Source organism: Phoenix dactylifera, chromosome 4, assembly GCF_051530095.1.
Source record: "Phoenix dactylifera cultivar Ajwa chromosome 4, Ajwa_hap1_PhDact_Kaust_v1.1, whole genome shotgun sequence".
NCBI lineage: Eukaryota > Viridiplantae > Streptophyta > Magnoliopsida > Arecales > Arecaceae > Phoenix > Phoenix dactylifera.
In genome coordinates this window covers 37,158,616-37,173,289 of record NC_143193.1, presented here as the reverse complement: position 1 = coordinate 37,173,289, position 14,674 = coordinate 37,158,616, and the positions used below count along the sequence as shown (strand labels likewise).

At 49.4% G+C, this 14,674-nt stretch overlaps 37 non-coding genes and 3 pseudogenes across 37 annotated transcripts; all 40 read left to right on the top strand.

The window, feature by feature from the left end:
- The first annotated feature begins 111 nt into the window (after window positions 1–111).
- On the top strand, window positions 112–230 carry LOC149762463 (5S ribosomal RNA). The gene has a single exon (XR_016412191.1). It is a non-coding gene; the product is annotated as a 5S ribosomal RNA (ribosomal RNA).
- Window positions 231–476: 246 nt separating this feature from the next.
- On the top strand, window positions 477–595 carry LOC149762462 (5S ribosomal RNA). The gene has a single exon (XR_016401540.1). It is a non-coding gene; the product is annotated as a 5S ribosomal RNA (ribosomal RNA).
- Window positions 596–841: 246 nt separating this feature from the next.
- Window positions 842–960, top strand: LOC149762461 (5S ribosomal RNA). Its single transcript, XR_016403351.1, has one exon. It is a non-coding gene; the product is annotated as a 5S ribosomal RNA (ribosomal RNA).
- Window positions 961–1,208: 248 nt separating this feature from the next.
- LOC149762460 (5S ribosomal RNA) lies at window positions 1,209–1,327 on the top strand. The gene has a single exon (XR_016410324.1). It is a non-coding gene; the product is annotated as a 5S ribosomal RNA (ribosomal RNA).
- A 246-nt stretch (window positions 1,328–1,573) lies between these two features.
- On the top strand, window positions 1,574–1,692 carry LOC149762459 (5S ribosomal RNA). Its single transcript, XR_016410323.1, has one exon. It is a non-coding gene; the product is annotated as a 5S ribosomal RNA (ribosomal RNA).
- Window positions 1,693–1,937: 245 nt separating this feature from the next.
- Window positions 1,938–2,056, top strand: LOC149762458 (5S ribosomal RNA; annotated as a pseudogene).
- A 247-nt stretch (window positions 2,057–2,303) lies between these two features.
- Window positions 2,304–2,422, top strand: LOC149762457 (5S ribosomal RNA). The gene has a single exon (XR_016412190.1). It is a non-coding gene; the product is annotated as a 5S ribosomal RNA (ribosomal RNA).
- Window positions 2,423–2,668: 246 nt separating this feature from the next.
- On the top strand, window positions 2,669–2,787 carry LOC149762456 (5S ribosomal RNA). Its single transcript, XR_016401539.1, has one exon. It is a non-coding gene; the product is annotated as a 5S ribosomal RNA (ribosomal RNA).
- Window positions 2,788–3,033: 246 nt separating this feature from the next.
- LOC149762455 (5S ribosomal RNA) lies at window positions 3,034–3,152 on the top strand. Its single transcript, XR_016403350.1, has one exon. It is a non-coding gene; the product is annotated as a 5S ribosomal RNA (ribosomal RNA).
- Window positions 3,153–3,400: 248 nt separating this feature from the next.
- LOC149762454 (5S ribosomal RNA) lies at window positions 3,401–3,519 on the top strand. Its single transcript, XR_016410321.1, has one exon. It is a non-coding gene; the product is annotated as a 5S ribosomal RNA (ribosomal RNA).
- A 246-nt stretch (window positions 3,520–3,765) lies between these two features.
- Window positions 3,766–3,884, top strand: LOC149762453 (5S ribosomal RNA). Its single transcript, XR_016410320.1, has one exon. It is a non-coding gene; the product is annotated as a 5S ribosomal RNA (ribosomal RNA).
- Window positions 3,885–4,129: 245 nt separating this feature from the next.
- On the top strand, window positions 4,130–4,248 carry LOC149762452 (5S ribosomal RNA). Its single transcript, XR_016407403.1, has one exon. It is a non-coding gene; the product is annotated as a 5S ribosomal RNA (ribosomal RNA).
- Window positions 4,249–4,495: 247 nt separating this feature from the next.
- Window positions 4,496–4,614, top strand: LOC149762451 (5S ribosomal RNA). Its single transcript, XR_016412189.1, has one exon. It is a non-coding gene; the product is annotated as a 5S ribosomal RNA (ribosomal RNA).
- A 246-nt stretch (window positions 4,615–4,860) lies between these two features.
- On the top strand, window positions 4,861–4,979 carry LOC149762450 (5S ribosomal RNA). The gene has a single exon (XR_016401908.1). It is a non-coding gene; the product is annotated as a 5S ribosomal RNA (ribosomal RNA).
- Window positions 4,980–5,225: 246 nt separating this feature from the next.
- On the top strand, window positions 5,226–5,344 carry LOC149762449 (5S ribosomal RNA). Its single transcript, XR_016403349.1, has one exon. It is a non-coding gene; the product is annotated as a 5S ribosomal RNA (ribosomal RNA).
- A 248-nt stretch (window positions 5,345–5,592) lies between these two features.
- On the top strand, window positions 5,593–5,711 carry LOC149762448 (5S ribosomal RNA). The gene has a single exon (XR_016410319.1). It is a non-coding gene; the product is annotated as a 5S ribosomal RNA (ribosomal RNA).
- Window positions 5,712–5,957: 246 nt separating this feature from the next.
- Window positions 5,958–6,076, top strand: LOC149762447 (5S ribosomal RNA). Its single transcript, XR_016410318.1, has one exon. It is a non-coding gene; the product is annotated as a 5S ribosomal RNA (ribosomal RNA).
- Window positions 6,077–6,322: 246 nt separating this feature from the next.
- LOC149762446 (5S ribosomal RNA) lies at window positions 6,323–6,441 on the top strand. Its single transcript, XR_016410317.1, has one exon. It is a non-coding gene; the product is annotated as a 5S ribosomal RNA (ribosomal RNA).
- A 246-nt stretch (window positions 6,442–6,687) lies between these two features.
- On the top strand, window positions 6,688–6,806 carry LOC149762445 (5S ribosomal RNA). Its single transcript, XR_016407402.1, has one exon. It is a non-coding gene; the product is annotated as a 5S ribosomal RNA (ribosomal RNA).
- Window positions 6,807–7,053: 247 nt separating this feature from the next.
- Window positions 7,054–7,172, top strand: LOC149762444 (5S ribosomal RNA). Its single transcript, XR_016400916.1, has one exon. It is a non-coding gene; the product is annotated as a 5S ribosomal RNA (ribosomal RNA).
- Window positions 7,173–7,418: 246 nt separating this feature from the next.
- Window positions 7,419–7,537, top strand: LOC149762443 (5S ribosomal RNA). Its single transcript, XR_016412926.1, has one exon. It is a non-coding gene; the product is annotated as a 5S ribosomal RNA (ribosomal RNA).
- Window positions 7,538–7,783: 246 nt separating this feature from the next.
- Window positions 7,784–7,902, top strand: LOC149762442 (5S ribosomal RNA). Its single transcript, XR_016401347.1, has one exon. It is a non-coding gene; the product is annotated as a 5S ribosomal RNA (ribosomal RNA).
- Window positions 7,903–8,149: 247 nt separating this feature from the next.
- LOC149762441 (5S ribosomal RNA) lies at window positions 8,150–8,268 on the top strand. The gene has a single exon (XR_016410316.1). It is a non-coding gene; the product is annotated as a 5S ribosomal RNA (ribosomal RNA).
- Window positions 8,269–8,514: 246 nt separating this feature from the next.
- Window positions 8,515–8,633, top strand: LOC149762440 (5S ribosomal RNA). Its single transcript, XR_016410315.1, has one exon. It is a non-coding gene; the product is annotated as a 5S ribosomal RNA (ribosomal RNA).
- A 245-nt stretch (window positions 8,634–8,878) lies between these two features.
- Window positions 8,879–8,997, top strand: LOC149762439 (5S ribosomal RNA). The gene has a single exon (XR_016407401.1). It is a non-coding gene; the product is annotated as a 5S ribosomal RNA (ribosomal RNA).
- A 247-nt stretch (window positions 8,998–9,244) lies between these two features.
- Window positions 9,245–9,363, top strand: LOC149762438 (5S ribosomal RNA). Its single transcript, XR_016412188.1, has one exon. It is a non-coding gene; the product is annotated as a 5S ribosomal RNA (ribosomal RNA).
- Window positions 9,364–9,609: 246 nt separating this feature from the next.
- On the top strand, window positions 9,610–9,728 carry LOC149762437 (5S ribosomal RNA). Its single transcript, XR_016401907.1, has one exon. It is a non-coding gene; the product is annotated as a 5S ribosomal RNA (ribosomal RNA).
- Window positions 9,729–9,974: 246 nt separating this feature from the next.
- LOC149762436 (5S ribosomal RNA) lies at window positions 9,975–10,093 on the top strand. The gene has a single exon (XR_016403348.1). It is a non-coding gene; the product is annotated as a 5S ribosomal RNA (ribosomal RNA).
- A 248-nt stretch (window positions 10,094–10,341) lies between these two features.
- On the top strand, window positions 10,342–10,460 carry LOC149762435 (5S ribosomal RNA). The gene has a single exon (XR_016410314.1). It is a non-coding gene; the product is annotated as a 5S ribosomal RNA (ribosomal RNA).
- A 246-nt stretch (window positions 10,461–10,706) lies between these two features.
- Window positions 10,707–10,825, top strand: LOC149762434 (5S ribosomal RNA). The gene has a single exon (XR_016410313.1). It is a non-coding gene; the product is annotated as a 5S ribosomal RNA (ribosomal RNA).
- A 246-nt stretch (window positions 10,826–11,071) lies between these two features.
- On the top strand, window positions 11,072–11,190 carry LOC149762433 (5S ribosomal RNA). The gene has a single exon (XR_016410312.1). It is a non-coding gene; the product is annotated as a 5S ribosomal RNA (ribosomal RNA).
- Window positions 11,191–11,436: 246 nt separating this feature from the next.
- Window positions 11,437–11,555, top strand: LOC149762432 (5S ribosomal RNA). Its single transcript, XR_016407398.1, has one exon. It is a non-coding gene; the product is annotated as a 5S ribosomal RNA (ribosomal RNA).
- A 247-nt stretch (window positions 11,556–11,802) lies between these two features.
- LOC149762431 (5S ribosomal RNA) lies at window positions 11,803–11,921 on the top strand. The gene has a single exon (XR_016400915.1). It is a non-coding gene; the product is annotated as a 5S ribosomal RNA (ribosomal RNA).
- A 246-nt stretch (window positions 11,922–12,167) lies between these two features.
- On the top strand, window positions 12,168–12,286 carry LOC149762430 (5S ribosomal RNA). The gene has a single exon (XR_016412925.1). It is a non-coding gene; the product is annotated as a 5S ribosomal RNA (ribosomal RNA).
- Window positions 12,287–12,532: 246 nt separating this feature from the next.
- On the top strand, window positions 12,533–12,651 carry LOC149762429 (5S ribosomal RNA). Its single transcript, XR_016401346.1, has one exon. It is a non-coding gene; the product is annotated as a 5S ribosomal RNA (ribosomal RNA).
- Window positions 12,652–12,898: 247 nt separating this feature from the next.
- On the top strand, window positions 12,899–13,017 carry LOC149762428 (5S ribosomal RNA). The gene has a single exon (XR_016410310.1). It is a non-coding gene; the product is annotated as a 5S ribosomal RNA (ribosomal RNA).
- Window positions 13,018–13,263: 246 nt separating this feature from the next.
- Window positions 13,264–13,382, top strand: LOC149762427 (5S ribosomal RNA; annotated as a pseudogene).
- A 245-nt stretch (window positions 13,383–13,627) lies between these two features.
- On the top strand, window positions 13,628–13,746 carry LOC149762426 (5S ribosomal RNA). Its single transcript, XR_016402775.1, has one exon. It is a non-coding gene; the product is annotated as a 5S ribosomal RNA (ribosomal RNA).
- A 246-nt stretch (window positions 13,747–13,992) lies between these two features.
- LOC149762425 (5S ribosomal RNA) lies at window positions 13,993–14,110 on the top strand. The gene has a single exon (XR_016403646.1). It is a non-coding gene; the product is annotated as a 5S ribosomal RNA (ribosomal RNA).
- A 246-nt stretch (window positions 14,111–14,356) lies between these two features.
- Window positions 14,357–14,475, top strand: LOC149762424 (5S ribosomal RNA; annotated as a pseudogene).
- Window positions 14,476–14,674: the final 199 nt, after the last annotated feature.

Here is a 14,674-nt window from a genome sequence, read left to right as displayed (position 1 = left end):
GCGGGACCAGCACGTTGAATCCTACGCCAGAACGGCCCCGGCAGCGCGAATGTCTCGGGCCGAAGAGGTCTGCTGCTTTGTCATAAAAGGGAGTTTCGAAGGGCATATCATGGGTGCGATCATACCAGCACTAATGCACCGGATCCCATCAGAACTCCGCAGTTAAGCGTGCTTGGGCGAGAGTAGTACTAGGATGGGTGACCCCCTGGGAAGTCCTCGTGTTGCACCCTTTTTATTTTTTGCCCGCTTTTTTCTTTTTTGATAACATTTATTTTTAATTTTTTGGCTTTTGGCTTTTCCTCTTCGGATAATTTTTTTCCCTCGAAAATAAACTGAGTCCGGAGACTCGCGGTGCCATGCCGCATAGCGGAACAGCGCATTGAATCCTACGCCAGAACGGCCCCGGCAGCGCGAATGTCTCGGGCCGTCGAGGTCTGCTGCTTTGTCATAAAAGGGTGTTTCGATGGGCATGTCATGGGTGCGATCATACCAGCACTAATGCACCGGATCCCATCAGAACTCCGCAGTTAAGCGTGCTTGGGCGAGAGTAGTATTAGGATGGGTGACCCCCTGGGAAGTCCTCGTGTTGCACCCCTTTTATTTTTTGCCCGCTTTTTTATTTTTTGATAATATTTATTTTTAATTTTTCGGCTTTTGGCTTTTCCTCTTCGGATAATTTTTTTCCCCCGAAAATAAACTGAGTCCGGAGACTCGCGGTGCCATGCCGCATAGCGGAACAGCGCGTTGAATCCTACGCCAGAACGGCGCCGGCAGCGCGAATGTCTCGGGCCGTCGAGGTCTGCTGCTTTGTCATAAAAGGGAGTTTCGAAAGGCATGTCATGGGTGCGATCATACCAGCACTAATGCTCCGGATCTCATCAGAACTCCGCAGTTAAGCGTGCTTGGGCGAGAGTAGTACTAGGATGGGTGACCCCCTGGGAAGTCCTCGTGTTGCACCCTTTTTATTTTTTTCTCCACTTTTTTATTTTTTGATAATATTTATTTTTAATTTTTCGGCTTTTGGCTTTTCCTCTTCGGATAATTTTTTTCCCCCGACAATAAACTGGGTCCGGAGACTGGCGGTGCCATGCCGCATAGCGGGACCAGCGCGTTGAATCCTACGCCAGAACGGCCCCGGCAGCGCGAATGTCTCGGGCCGTCGAGGTCTGCTGCTTTGTCATAAAAGGGAGTTTCGAAGGGCATATCATGGGTGCGATCATACCAGCACTAATGCACCGGATCCCATCAGAACTCCGCAGTTAAGCGTGCTTGGGCGAGAGTAGTACTAGGATGGGTGACCCCCTGGGAAGTCCTCGTGTTGCACCCCTTTTTTTTTTTGCCCGCTTTTTTCTTTTTTGATAACATTTATTTTTAATTTTTTGGCTTTTGACTTTTCCTCTTCGGATAATTTTTTTCCCTCGAAAATAAACTGAGTCCGGAGACTCGCGGTGCCATGCCGCATAGCGGAACAGCGCATTGAATCCTACGCCAGAACGGCCTCGGCAGCGCGAATGTCTCGGGCCGTCGAGGTCTGCTGCTTTGTCATAAAAGGGAGTTTCGAAGGGCATGTCATGGGTGCGATCATACCAGCACTAATGCACCGGATCCCATCAGAACTCCGCAGTTAAGCGTGCTTGGGCGAGAGTAGTACTAGGATGGGTGACCCCCTGGGAAGTCCTCGTGTTGCACCCCTTTTATTTTTTGCCCGCTTTTTTATTTTTTGATAACATTTATTTTTTATTTTCGGCTTTTGGCTTTTCCTCTTCGGATAATTTTTTTCCCCCGAAAATAAACTGAGTCCGGAGACTGGCGGTGCCATGCCGCATAGCGGAACAGCGCGTTGAATCCTACGCCAGAACGGCCCCGGCAGCGCGAATGTCTCGGGCCGTCGAGGTCTGCTGCTTTGTCATAAAAGGGAGTTTCGAAGGGCATGTCTTGGGTGCGATCATACCAGCACTAATGCACCGGATCCTATCAGAACTCCGCAGTTAAGCGTGCTTGGGCGAGAGTAGTACTAGGATGGGTGACACCCTGGGAAGTCCTCATGTTGCACCCTTTTTATTTTTTGCCCGCTTTTTTATTTTTTGATAATATTTATTTTTAATTTTTTGGCTTTTGGCTTTTCCTCTTCGGATAATTTTTTTCCCCCGACAATAAACTGGGTCCGGAGACTGGCGGTGCCATGCCGCATAGCGGGACCAGCACGTTGAATCCTACGCCAGAACGGCCCCGGCAGCGCGAATGTCTCGGGCCGAAGAGGTCTGCTGCTTTGTCATAAAAGGGAGTTTCGAAGGGCATATCATGGGTGCGATCATACCAGCACTAATGCACCGGATCCCATCAGAACTCCGCAGTTAAGCGTGCTTGGGCGAGAGTAGTACTAGGATGGGTGACCCCCTGGGAAGTCCTCGTGTTGCACCCTTTTTATTTTTTGCCCGCTTTTTTCTTTTTTGATAACATTTATTTTTAATTTTTTGGCTTTTGGCTTTTCCTCTTCGGATAATTTTTTTCCCTCGAAAATAAACTGAGTCCGGAGACTCGCGGTGCCATGCCGCATAGCGGAACAGCGCATTGAATCCTACGCCAGAACGGCCCCGGCAGCGCGAATGTCTCGGGCCGTCGAGGTCTGCTGCTTTGTCATAAAAGGGTGTTTCGATGGGCATGTCATGGGTGCGATCATACCAGCACTAATGCACCGGATCCCATCAGAACTCCGCAGTTAAGCGTGCTTGGGCGAGAGTAGTATTAGGATGGGTGACCCCCTGGGAAGTCCTCGTGTTGCACCCCTTTTATTTTTTGCCCGCTTTTTTATTTTTTGATAATATTTATTTTTAATTTTTCGGCTTTTGGCTTTTCCTCTTCGGATAATTTTTTTCCCCCGAAAATAAACTGAGTCCGGAGACTCGCGGTGCCATGCCGCATAGCGGAACAGCGCGTTGAATCCTACGCCAGAACGGCCCCGGCAGCGCGAATGTCTCGGGCCGTCGAGGTCTGCTGCTTTGTCATAAAAGGGAGTTTCGAAAGGCATGTCATGGGTGCGATCATACCAGCACTAATGCTCCGGATCTCATCAGAACTCCGCAGTTAAGCGTGCTTGGGCGAGAGTAGTACTAGGATGGGTGACCCCCTGGGAAGTCCTCGTGTTGCACCCTTTTTATTTTTTTCTCCACTTTTTTATTTTTTGATAATATTTATTTTTAATTTTTCGGCTTTTGGCTTTTCCTCTTCGGATAATTTTTTTCCCCCGACAATAAACTGGGTCCGGAGACTGGCGGTGCCATGCCGCATAGCGGGACCAGCGCGTTGAATCCTACGCCAGAACGGCCCCGGCAGCGCGAATGTCTCGGGCCGTCGAGGTCTGCTGCTTTGTCATAAAAGGGAGTTTCGAAGGGCATATCATGGGTGCGATCATACCAGCACTAATGCACCGGATCCCATCAGAACTCCGCAGTTAAGCGTGCTTGGGCGAGAGTAGTACTAGGATGGGTGACCCCCTGGGAAGTCCTCGTGTTGCACCCCTTTTTTTTTTTGCCCGCTTTTTTCTTTTTTGATAACATTTATTTTTAATTTTTTGGCTTTTGACTTTTCCTCTTCGGATAATTTTTTTCCCTCGAAAATAAACTGAGTCCGGAGACTCGCGGTGCCATGCCGCATAGCGGAACAGCGCATTGAATCCTACGCCAGAACGGCCTCGGCAGCGCGAATGTCTCGGGCCGTCGAGGTCTGCTGCTTTGTCATAAAAGGGAGTTTCGAAGGGCATGTCATGGGTGCGATCATACCAGCACTAATGCACCGGATCCCATCAGAACTCCGCAGTTAAGCGTGCTTGGGCGAGAGTAGTACTAGGATGGGTGACCCCCTGGGAAGTCCTCGTGTTGCACCCCTTTTATTTTTTGCCCGCTTTTTTATTTTTTGATAACATTTATTTTTTATTTTCGGCTTTTGGCTTTTCCTCTTCGGATAATTTTTTTCCCCCGAAAATAAACTGAGTCCGGAGACTGGCGGTGCCATGCCGCATAGCGGAACAGCGTGTTGAATCCTACGCCAGAACGGCCCCGGCAGCGCGAATGTCTCGGGCCGTCGAGGTCTGCTACTTTGTCATAAAAGGGAGTTTCGAAGGGCATGTCTTGGGTGCGATCATACCAGCACTAATGCACCGGATCCTATCAGAACTCCGCAGTTAAGCGTGCTTGGGCGAGAGTAGTACTAGGATGGGTGACCCCCTGGGAAGTCCTCATGTTGCACCCTTTTTATTTTTTGCCCGCTTTTTTATTTTTTGATAATATTTATTTTTAATTTTTTGGCTTTTGGCTTTTCCTCTTCGGATAATTTTTTTCCCCCGACAATAAACTGGGTCCGGAGACTGGCGGTGCCATGCCGCATAGCGGGACCAGCACGTTGAATCCTACGCCAGAACGGCCCCGGCAGCGCGAATGTCTCGGGCCGAAGAGGTCTGCTGCTTTGTCATAAAAGGGAGTTTCGAAGGGCATATCATGGGTGCGATCATACCAGCACTAATGCACCGGATCCCATCAGAACTCCGCAGTTAAGCGTGCTTGGGCGAGAGTAGTACTAGGATGGGTGACCCCCTGGGAAGTCCTCGTGTTGCACCCTTTTTATTTTTTGCCCGCTTTTTTCTTTTTTGATAACATTTATTTTTAATTTTTTGGCTTTTGGCTTTTCCTCTTCGGATAATTTTTTTCCCTCGAAAATAAACTGAGTCCGGAGACTCGCGGTGCCATGCCGCATAGCGGAACAGCGCATTGAATCCTACGCCAGAACGGCCCCGGCAGCGCGAATGTCTCGGGCCGTCGAGGTCTGCTGCTTTGTCATAAAAGGGTGTTTCGATGGGCATGTCATGGGTGCGATCATACCAGCACTAATGCACCGGATCCCATCAGAACTCCGCAGTTAAGCGTGCTTGGGCGAGAGTAGTATTAGGATGGGTGACCCCATGGGAAGTCCTCGTGTTGCACCCCTTTTATTTTTTGCCCGCTTTTTTATTTTTTGATAATATTTATTTTTAATTTTTCGGCTTTTGGCTTTTCCTCTTCGGATAATTTTTTTCCCCCGAAAATAAACTGAGTCCGGAGACTCGCGGTGCCATGCCGCATAGCGGAACAGCGCGTTGAATCCTACGCCAGAACGGCCCCGGCAGCGCGAATGTCTCGGGCCGTCGAGGTCTGCTGCTTTGTCATAAAAGGGAGTTTCGAAAGGCATGTCATGGGTGCGATCATACCAGCACTAATGCTCCGGATCTCATCAGAACTCCGCAGTTAAGCGTGCTTGGGCGAGAGTAGTACTAGGATGGGTGACCCCCTGGGAAGTCCTCGTGTTGCACCCTTTTTATTTTTTTCTCCACTTTTTTATTTTTTGATAATATTTATTTTTAATTTTTCGGCTTTTGGCTTTTCCTCTTCGGATAATTTTTTTCCCCCGACAATAAACTGGGTCCGGAGACTGGCGGTGCCATGCCGCATAGCGGGACCAGCGCGTTGAATCCTACGCCAGAACGGCCCCGGCAGCGCGAATGTCTCGGGCCGTCGAGGTCTGCTGCTTTGTCATAAAAGGGAGTTTCGAAGGGCATATCATGGGTGCGATCATACCAGCACTAATGCACCGGATCCCATCAGAACTCCGCAGTTAAGCGTGCTTGGGCGAGAGTAGTACTAGGATGGGTGACCCCCTGGGAAGTCCTCGTGTTGCACCCCTTTTTTTTTTTGCCCGCTTTTTTCTTTTTTGATAACATTTATTTTTAATTTTTTGGCTTTTGACTTTTCCTCTTCGGATAATTTTTTTCCCTCGAAAATAAACTGAGTCCGGAGACTCGCGGTGCCATGCCGCATAGCGGAACAGCGCATTGAATCCTACGCCAGAACGGCCTCGGCAGCGCGAATGTCTCGGGCCGTCGAGGTCTGCTGCTTTGTCATAAAAGGGAGTTTCGAAGGGCATGTCATGGGTGCGATCATACCAGCACTAATGCACCGGATCCCATCAGAACTCCGCAGTTAAGCGTGCTTGGGCGAGAGTAGTACTAGGATGGGTGACCCCCTGGGAAGTCCTCGTGTTGCACCCCTTTTATTTTTTGCCCGCTTTTTTATTTTTTGATAACATTTATTTTTTATTTTTCGGCTTTTGGCTTTTCCTCTTCGGATAATTTTTTTCCCCCGAAAATAAACTGAGTCCGGAGACTGGCGGTGCCATGCCGCATAGCGGAACAGCGCGTTGAATCCTACGCCAGAACGGCCCCGGCAGCGCGAATGTCTCGGGCCGTCGAGGTCTGCTGCTTTGTCATAAAAGGGAGTTTCGAAGGGCATGTCATGGGTGCGATCATACCAGCACTAATGCACCGGATCCCATCAGAACTCCGCAGTTAAGCGTGCTTGGGCGAGAGTAGTACTAGGATGGGTGACCCCCTGGGAAGTCCTCGTGTTGCACCCCTTTTATTTTTTGCCCGCTTTTTTATTTTTTGATAACATTTATTTTTTATTTTTCGGCTTTTGGCTTTTCCTCTTCGGATAATTTTTTTCCCCCGAAAATAAACTGAGTCCGGAGACTGGCGGTGCCATGCCGCATAGCGGAACAGCGTGTTGAATCCTACGCCAGAACGGCCCCGGCAGCGCGAATGTCTCGGGCCGTCGAGGTCTGCTAATTTGTCATAAAAGGGAGTTTCGAAGGGCATGTCTTGGGTGCGATCATACCAGCACTAATGCACCGGATCCTATCAGAACTCCGCAGTTAAGCGTGCTTGGGCGAGAGTAGTACTAGGATGGGTGACCCCCTGGGAAGTCCTCATGTTGCACCCTTTTTATTTTTTGCCCGCTTTTTTATTTTTTGATAATATTTATTTTTAATTTTTTGGCTTTTGGCTTTTCCTCTTCGGATAATTTTTTTCCCCCGACAATAAACTGGGTCCGGAGACTGGCGGTGCCATGCCGCATAGCGGGACCAGCACGTTGAATCCTACGCCAGAACGGCCCCGGCAGCGCGAATGTCTCGGGCCGTCGAGGTCTGCTGCTTTGTCATAAATGGGAGTTTCGAAGGGCATATCATGGGTGCGATCATACCAGCACTAATGCACCGGATCCCATCAGAACTCCGCAGTTAAGCGTGCTTGGGCGAGAGTAGTACTAGGATGGGTGACCCCCTGCGAAGTCCTCGTGTTGCACCCCTTTTATTTTTTGCCCGCTTTTTTCTTTTTTGATAACATTTATTTTTAATTTTTTGGCTTTTGGCTTTTCCTCTTCGGATAATTTTTTTCCCTCGAAAATAAACTGAGTCCGGAGACTCGCGGTGCCATGCCGCATAGCGGAACAGCGCATTGAATCCTACGCCAGAACGGCCCCGGCAGCGCGAATGTCTCGGGCCGTCGAGGTCTGCTGCTTTGTCATAAAAGGGTGTTTCGATGGGCATGTCATGGGTGCGATCATACCTGCACTAATGCACCGGATCCCATCAGAACTCCGCAGTTAAGCGTGCTTGGGCGAGAGTAGTACTAGGATGGGTGACCCCCTGGGAAGTCCTCGTGTTGCACCCCTTTTATTTTTTGCCCGCTTTTTTATTTTTTGATAATATTTATTTTTAATTTTTCGGCTTTTGGCTTTTCCTCTTCGGATAATTTTTTTCCCCCGAAAATTAACTGAGTCCGGAGACTCGCGGTGCCATGCCGCATAGCGGAACAGCGCGTTGAATCCTACGCCAGAACGGCCCCGGCAGCGCGAATGTCTCGGGCCGTCGAGGTCTGCTGCTTTGTCATAAAAGGGAGTTTCGAAGGGCATGTCATGGGTGCGATCATACCAGCACTAATGCTCCGGATCCCATCAGAACTCCGCAGTTAAGCGTGCTTGGGCGAGAGTAGTACTAGGATGGGTGACCCCCTGGGAAGTCCTCGTGTTGCACCCTTTTTATTTTTTCTCCACTTTTTTATTTTTTGATAATATTTATTTTTAATTTTTCGGCTTTTGGCTTTTCCTCTTCGGATAATTTTTTTTTCCCGAAAATAAACTGAGTCCGGAGACTGGCGGTGCCATGCCGCATAGCGGGAATAGCGCGTTGAATCCTACGCCAGAACGGCCCCGGCGGCGCGAATGTCTCGGGCCGTCGAGGTCTGCTGCTTTGTCATAAAAGGGAGTTTCGATGGGCATGTCATGGGTGCGATCATACCAGCACTAATGCACCGGATCCCATCAGAACTCCGCAGTTAAGCGTGCTTGGGCGAGAGTAGTACTAGGATGGGTGACCCCCTGGGAAGTCCTCGTGTTGCACCCCTTTTTTTTTTTGCCCGCTTTTTTCTTTTTTGATAACATTTATTTTTAATTTTTTGGCTTTTGACTTTTCCTCTTCGGATAATTTTTTTCCCTCGAAAATAAACTGAGTCCGGAGACTCGCGGTGCCATGCCGCATAGCGGAACAGCGCATTGAATCCTACGCCAGAACGGCCTCGGCAGCGCGAATGTCTCGGGCCGTCGAGGTCTGCTGCTTTGTCATAAAAGGGAGTTTCGAAGGGCATGTCATGGGTGCGATCATACCAGCACTAATGCACCGGATCCCATCAGAACTCCGCAGTTAAGCGTGCTTGGGCGAGAGTAGTACTAGGATGGGTGACCCCCTGGGAAGTCCTCGTGTTGCACCCCTTTTATTTTTTGCCCGCTTTTTTATTTTTTGATAACATTTATTTTTTATTTTCGGCTTTTGGCTTTTCCTCTTCGGATAATTTTTTTCCCCCGAAAATAAACTGAGTCCGGAGACTGGCGGTGCCATGCCGCATAGCGGAACAGCGTGTTGAATCCTACGCCAGAACGGCCCCGGCAGCGCGAATGTCTCGGGCCGTCGAGGTCTGCTACTTTGTCATAAAAGGGAGTTTCGAAGGGCATGTCTTGGGTGCGATCATACCAGCACTAATGCACCGGATCCTATCAGAACTCCGCAGTTAAGCGTGCTTGGGCGAGAGTAGTACTAGGATGGGTGACCCCCTGGGAAGTCCTCATGTTGCACCCTTTTTATTTTTTGCCCGCTTTTTTATTTTTTGATAATATTTATTTTTAATTTTTTGGCTTTTGGCTTTTCCTCTTCGGATAATTTTTTTCCCCCGACAATAAACTGGGTCCGGAGACTGGCGGTGCCATGCCGCATAGCGGGACCAGCACGTTGAATCCTACGCCAGAACGGCCCCGGCAGCGCGAATGTCTCGGGCCGAAGAGGTCTGCTGCTTTGTCATAAAAGGGAGTTTCGAAGGGCATATCATGGGTGCGATCATACCAGCACTAATGCACCGGATCCCATCAGAACTCCGCAGTTAAGCGTGCTTGGGCGAGAGTAGTACTAGGATGGGTGACCCCCTGGGAAGTCCTCGTGTTGCACCCTTTTTATTTTTTGCCCGCTTTTTTCTTTTTTGATAACATTTATTTTTAATTTTTTGGCTTTTGGCTTTTCCTCTTCGGATAATTTTTTTCCCTCGAAAATAAACTGAGTCCGGAGACTCGCGGTGCCATGCCGCATAGCGGAACAGCGCATTGAATCCTACGCCAGAACGGCCCCGGCAGCGCGAATGTCTCGGGCCGTCGAGGTCTGCTGCTTTGTCATAAAAGGGTGTTTCGATGGGCATGTCATGGGTGCGATCATACCAGCACTAATGCACCGGATCCCATCAGAACTCCGCAGTTAAGCGTGCTTGGGCGAGAGTAGTATTAGGATGGGTGACCCCATGGGAAGTCCTCGTGTTGCACCCCTTTTATTTTTTGCCCGCTTTTTTATTTTTTGATAATATTTATTTTTAATTTTTCGGCTTTTGGCTTTTCCTCTTCGGATAATTTTTTTCCCCCGAAAATAAACTGAGTCCGGAGACTCGCGGTGCCATGCCGCATAGCGGAACAGCGCGTTGAATCCTACGCCAGAACGGCCCCGGCAGCGCGAATGTCTCGGGCCGTCGAGGTCTGCTGCTTTGTCATAAAAGGGAGTTTCGAAAGGCATGTCATGGGTGCGATCATACCAGCACTAATGCTCCGGATCTCATCAGAACTCCGCAGTTAAGCGTGCTTGGGCGAGAGTAGTACTAGGATGGGTGACCCCCTGGGAAGTCCTCGTGTTGCACCCTTTTTATTTTTTTCTCCACTTTTTTATTTTTTGATAATATTTATTTTTAATTTTTCGGCTTTTGGCTTTTCCTCTTCGGATAATTTTTTTCCCCCGACAATAAACTGGGTCCGGAGACTGGCGGTGCCATGCCGCATAGCGGGACCAGCGCGTTGAATCCTACGCCAGAACGGCCCCGGCAGCGCGAATGTCTCGGGCCGTCGAGGTCTGCTGCTTTGTCATAAAAGGGAGTTTCGAAGGGCATATCATGGGTGCGATCATACCAGCACTAATGCACCGGATCCCATCAGAACTCCGCAGTTAAGCGTGCTTGGGCGAGAGTAGTACTAGGATGGGTGACCCCCTGGGAAGTCCTCGTGTTGCACCCCTTTTTTTTTTTGCCCGCTTTTTTCTTTTTTGATAACATTTATTTTTAATTTTTTGGCTTTTGACTTTTCCTCTTCGGATAATTTTTTTCCCTCGAAAATAAACTGAGTCCGGAGACTCGCGGTGCCATGCCGCATAGCGGAACAGCGCATTGAATCCTACGCCAGAACGGCCTCGGCAGCGCGAATGTCTCGGGCCGTCGAGGTCTGCTGCTTTGTCATAAAAGGGAGTTTCGAAGGGCATGTCATGGGTGCGATCATACCAGCACTAATGCACCGGATCCCATCAGAACTCCGCAGTTAAGCGTGCTTGGGCGAGAGTAGTACTAGGATGGGTGACCCCCTGGGAAGTCCTCGTGTTGCACCCCTTTTATTTTTTGCCCGCTTTTTTATTTTTTGATAACATTTATTTTTTATTTTTCGGCTTTTGGCTTTTCCTCTTCGGATAATTTTTTTCCCCCGAAAATAAACTGAGTCCGGAGACTGGCGGTGCCATGCCGCATAGCGGAACAGCGCGTTGAATCCTACGCCAGAACGGCCCCGGCAGCGCGAATGTCTCGGGCCGTCGAGGTCTGCTGCTTTGTCATAAAAGGGAGTTTCGAAGGGCATGTCATGGGTGCGATCATACCAGCACTAATGCACCGGATCCCATCAGAACTCCGCAGTTAAGCGTGCTTGGGCGAGAGTAGTACTAGGATGGGTGACCCCCTGGGAAGTCCTCGTGTTGCACCCCTTTTATTTTTTGCCCGCTTTTTTATTTTTTGATAACATTTATTTTTTATTTTTCGGCTTTTGGCTTTTCCTCTTCGGATAATTTTTTTCCCCCGAAAATAAACTGAGTCCGGAGACTGGCGGTGCCATGCCGCATAGCGGAACAGCGTGTTGAATCCTACGCCAGAACGGCCCCGGCAGCGCGAATGTCTCGGGCCGTCGAGGTCTGCTAATTTGTCATAAAAGGGAGTTTCGAAGGGCATGTCTTGGGTGCGATCATACCAGCACTAATGCACCGGATCCTATCAGAACTCCGCAGTTAAGCGTGCTTGGGCGAGAGTAGTACTAGGATGGGTGACCCCCTGGGAAGTCCTCATGTTGCACCCTTTTTATTTTTTGCCCGCTTTTTTATTTTTTGATAATATTTATTTTTAATTTTTTGGCTTTTGGCTTTTCCTCTTCGGATAATTTTTTTCCCCCGACAATAAACTGGGTCCGGAGACTGGCGGTGCCATGCCGCATAGCGGGACCAGCACGTTGAATCCTACGCCAGAACGGCCCCGGCAGCGCGAATGTCTCGGGCCGTCGAGGTCTGCTGCTTTGTCATAAATGGGAGTTTCGAAGGGCATATCATGGGTGCGATCATACCAGCACTAATGCACCGGATCCCATCAGAACTCCGCAGTTAAGCGTGCTTGGGCGAGAGTAGTACTAGGATGGGTGACCCCCTGCGAAGTCCTCGTGTTGCACCCCTTTTATTTTTTGCCCGCTTTTTTCTTTTTTGATAACATTTATTTTTAATTTTTTGGCTTTTGGCTTTTCCTCTTCGGATAATTTTTTTCCCTCGAAAATAAACTGAGTCCGGAGACTCGCGGTGCCATGCCGCATAGCGGAACAGCGCATTGAATCCTACGCCAGAACGGCCCCGGCAGCGCGAATGTCTCGGGCCGTCGAGGTCTGCTGCTTTGTCATAAAAGGGTGTTTCGATGGGCATGTCATGGGTGCGATCATACCTGCACTAATGCACCGGATCCCATCAGAACTCCGCAGTTAAGCGTGCTTGGGCGAGAGTAGTACTAGGATGGGTGACCCCCTGGGAAGTCCTCGTGTTGCACCCCTTTTATTTTTTGCCCGCTTTTTTATTTTTTGATAATATTTATTTTTAATTTTTCGGCTTTTGGCTTTTCCTCTTCGGATAATTTTTTTCCCCCGAAAATTAACTGAGTCCGGAGACTCGCGGTGCCATGCCGCATAGCGGAACAGCGCGTTGAATCCTACGCCAGAACGGCCCCGGCAGCGCGAATGTCTCGGGCCGTCGAGGTCTGCTGCTTTGTCATAAAAGGGAGTTTCGAAGGGCATGTCATGGGTGCGATCATACCAGCACTAATGCTCCGGATCCCATCAGAACTCCGCAGTTAAGCGTGCTTGGGCGAGAGTAGTACTAGGATGGGTGACCCCCTGGGAAGTCCTCGTGTTGCACCCTTTTTATTTTTTCTCCACTTTTTTATTTTTTGATAATATTTATTTTTAATTTTTCGGCTTTTGGCTTTTCCTCTTCGGATAATTTTTTTTTCCCGAAAATAAACTGAGTCCGGAGACTGGCGGTGCCATGCCGCATAGCGGGAATAGCGCGTTGAATCCTACGCCAGAACGGCCCCGGCGGCGCGAATGTCTCGGGCCGTCGAGGTCTGCTGCTTTGTCATAAAAGGGAGTTTCGATGGGCATGTCATGGGTGCGATCATACCAGCACTAATGCACCGGATCCCATCAGAACTCCGCAGTTAAGCGTGCTTGGGCGAGAGTAGTACTAGGATGGGTGACCCCCTGGGAAGTCCTCGTGTTGCACCCCTTTTATTTTTTGCCCGCTTTTTTATTTTTTGATAATATTTATTTTTAATTTTTCGGCTTTTGGCTTTTCCTCTTTGGATAATTTTTTTCCCCCGAAAATAAACTGAGTCCGGAGACTCGCGGTGCCATGCCGCATAGCGGAACAGCGCGTTGAATCCTACGCCAGAACGGCCCCGGCAGCGCGAATGTCTCGGGCCGTCGCGGTCTGCTGCTTTGTCATAAAAGGGAGTTTCGAAGGGCATGTCATGGGTGCGATCATACCAGCACTAATGCACCGGATCCCATCATAACTCCGCAGTTAGGCGTGCTTGGGCGAGAGAAGTACTAGGATGGGTGACCCCCTGGGAAGTCCTCGTGTTGCACCCTTTTTATTTTTTGCCCGCTTTTTTATTTTTTGATAATATTTATTTTTAATTTTTTGGCTTTTGGCTTTTCCTCTTCGGATAATTTTTCCCCCCGAAAATAAACTGAGTCCGGAGACTGGCGGTGCCATGCCGCATAGCGGAACAGCGCGTTGAATCCTACGCCAGAACGGCCCCGGCAGCGCGAATGTCTCGGGCCGTCGAGGTCTGCTGCTTTGTCATAAAAGGGAGTTTCGAAGGGCATGTCATGGGTGCGATCATACCAACACTAATGCACCGGATCCCATCAGAACTCCGCAGTTAAGCGTGCTTGGGCGAGAGTAGTACTAGGATGGGTGACCCCCTGGGAAGTCCTCGTGTTGCACCCCTTTTATTTTTTGCCCGCTTTTTTATTTTTTGATAACATTTATTTTTTATTTTTCGGCTTTTGGCTTTTCCTCTTCGGATAATTTTTTTCCCCCGAAAATAAACTGAGTCCGGAGACTGGCGGTGCCATGCCGCATAGCGGAACAGCGCGTTGAATCCTACGCCAGAACGGCCCCGGCAGCGCGAATGTCTCGGGCCGTCGAGGTCTGCTGCTTTGTCATAAAAGGGAGTTTCGAAGGGCATGTCATGGGTGCGATCATACCAGCACTAATGCACCGGATCCCATCAGAACTCCGCAGTTAAGCGTGCTTGGGCGAGAGTAGTACTAGGATGGGTGACCCCTGGGAAGTCCTCGTGTTGCACCCCTTTTATTTTTTGCCCGCTTTTTTATTTTTTGATAACATTTATTTTTTATTTTTCGGCTTTTGGCTTTTCCTCTTCGGATAATTTTTTTTCCCCGAAAATAAACTGAGTCCGGAGACTGGCGGTGCCATGCCGCATAGCGGAACAGCGTGTTGAATCCTACGCCAGAACGGCCCCGGCAGCGCGAATGTCTCGGGCCGTCGAGGTCTGCTACTTTGTCATAAAAGGGAGTTTCGAAGGGCATGTCTTGGGTGCGATCATACCAGCACTAATGCACCGGATCCTATCAGAACTCCGCAGTTAAGCGTGCTTGGGCGAGAGTAGTACTAGGATGGGTGACCCCCTGGGAAGTCCTCATGATGCACCCTTTTTATTTTTTGCCCGCTTTTTTATTTTTTGATAATATTTATTTTTAATTTTTTGGCTTTTGGCTTTTCCTCTTCGGATAATTTTTTTCCTCCGACAATAAACTGGGTCCGGAGACTGGCGGTGCCATGCCGCATAGCGGGACCAGCACGTTGAATCCTACGCCAGAACGGCCCCAGCAGCGCGAATGTCTCGGGCCGT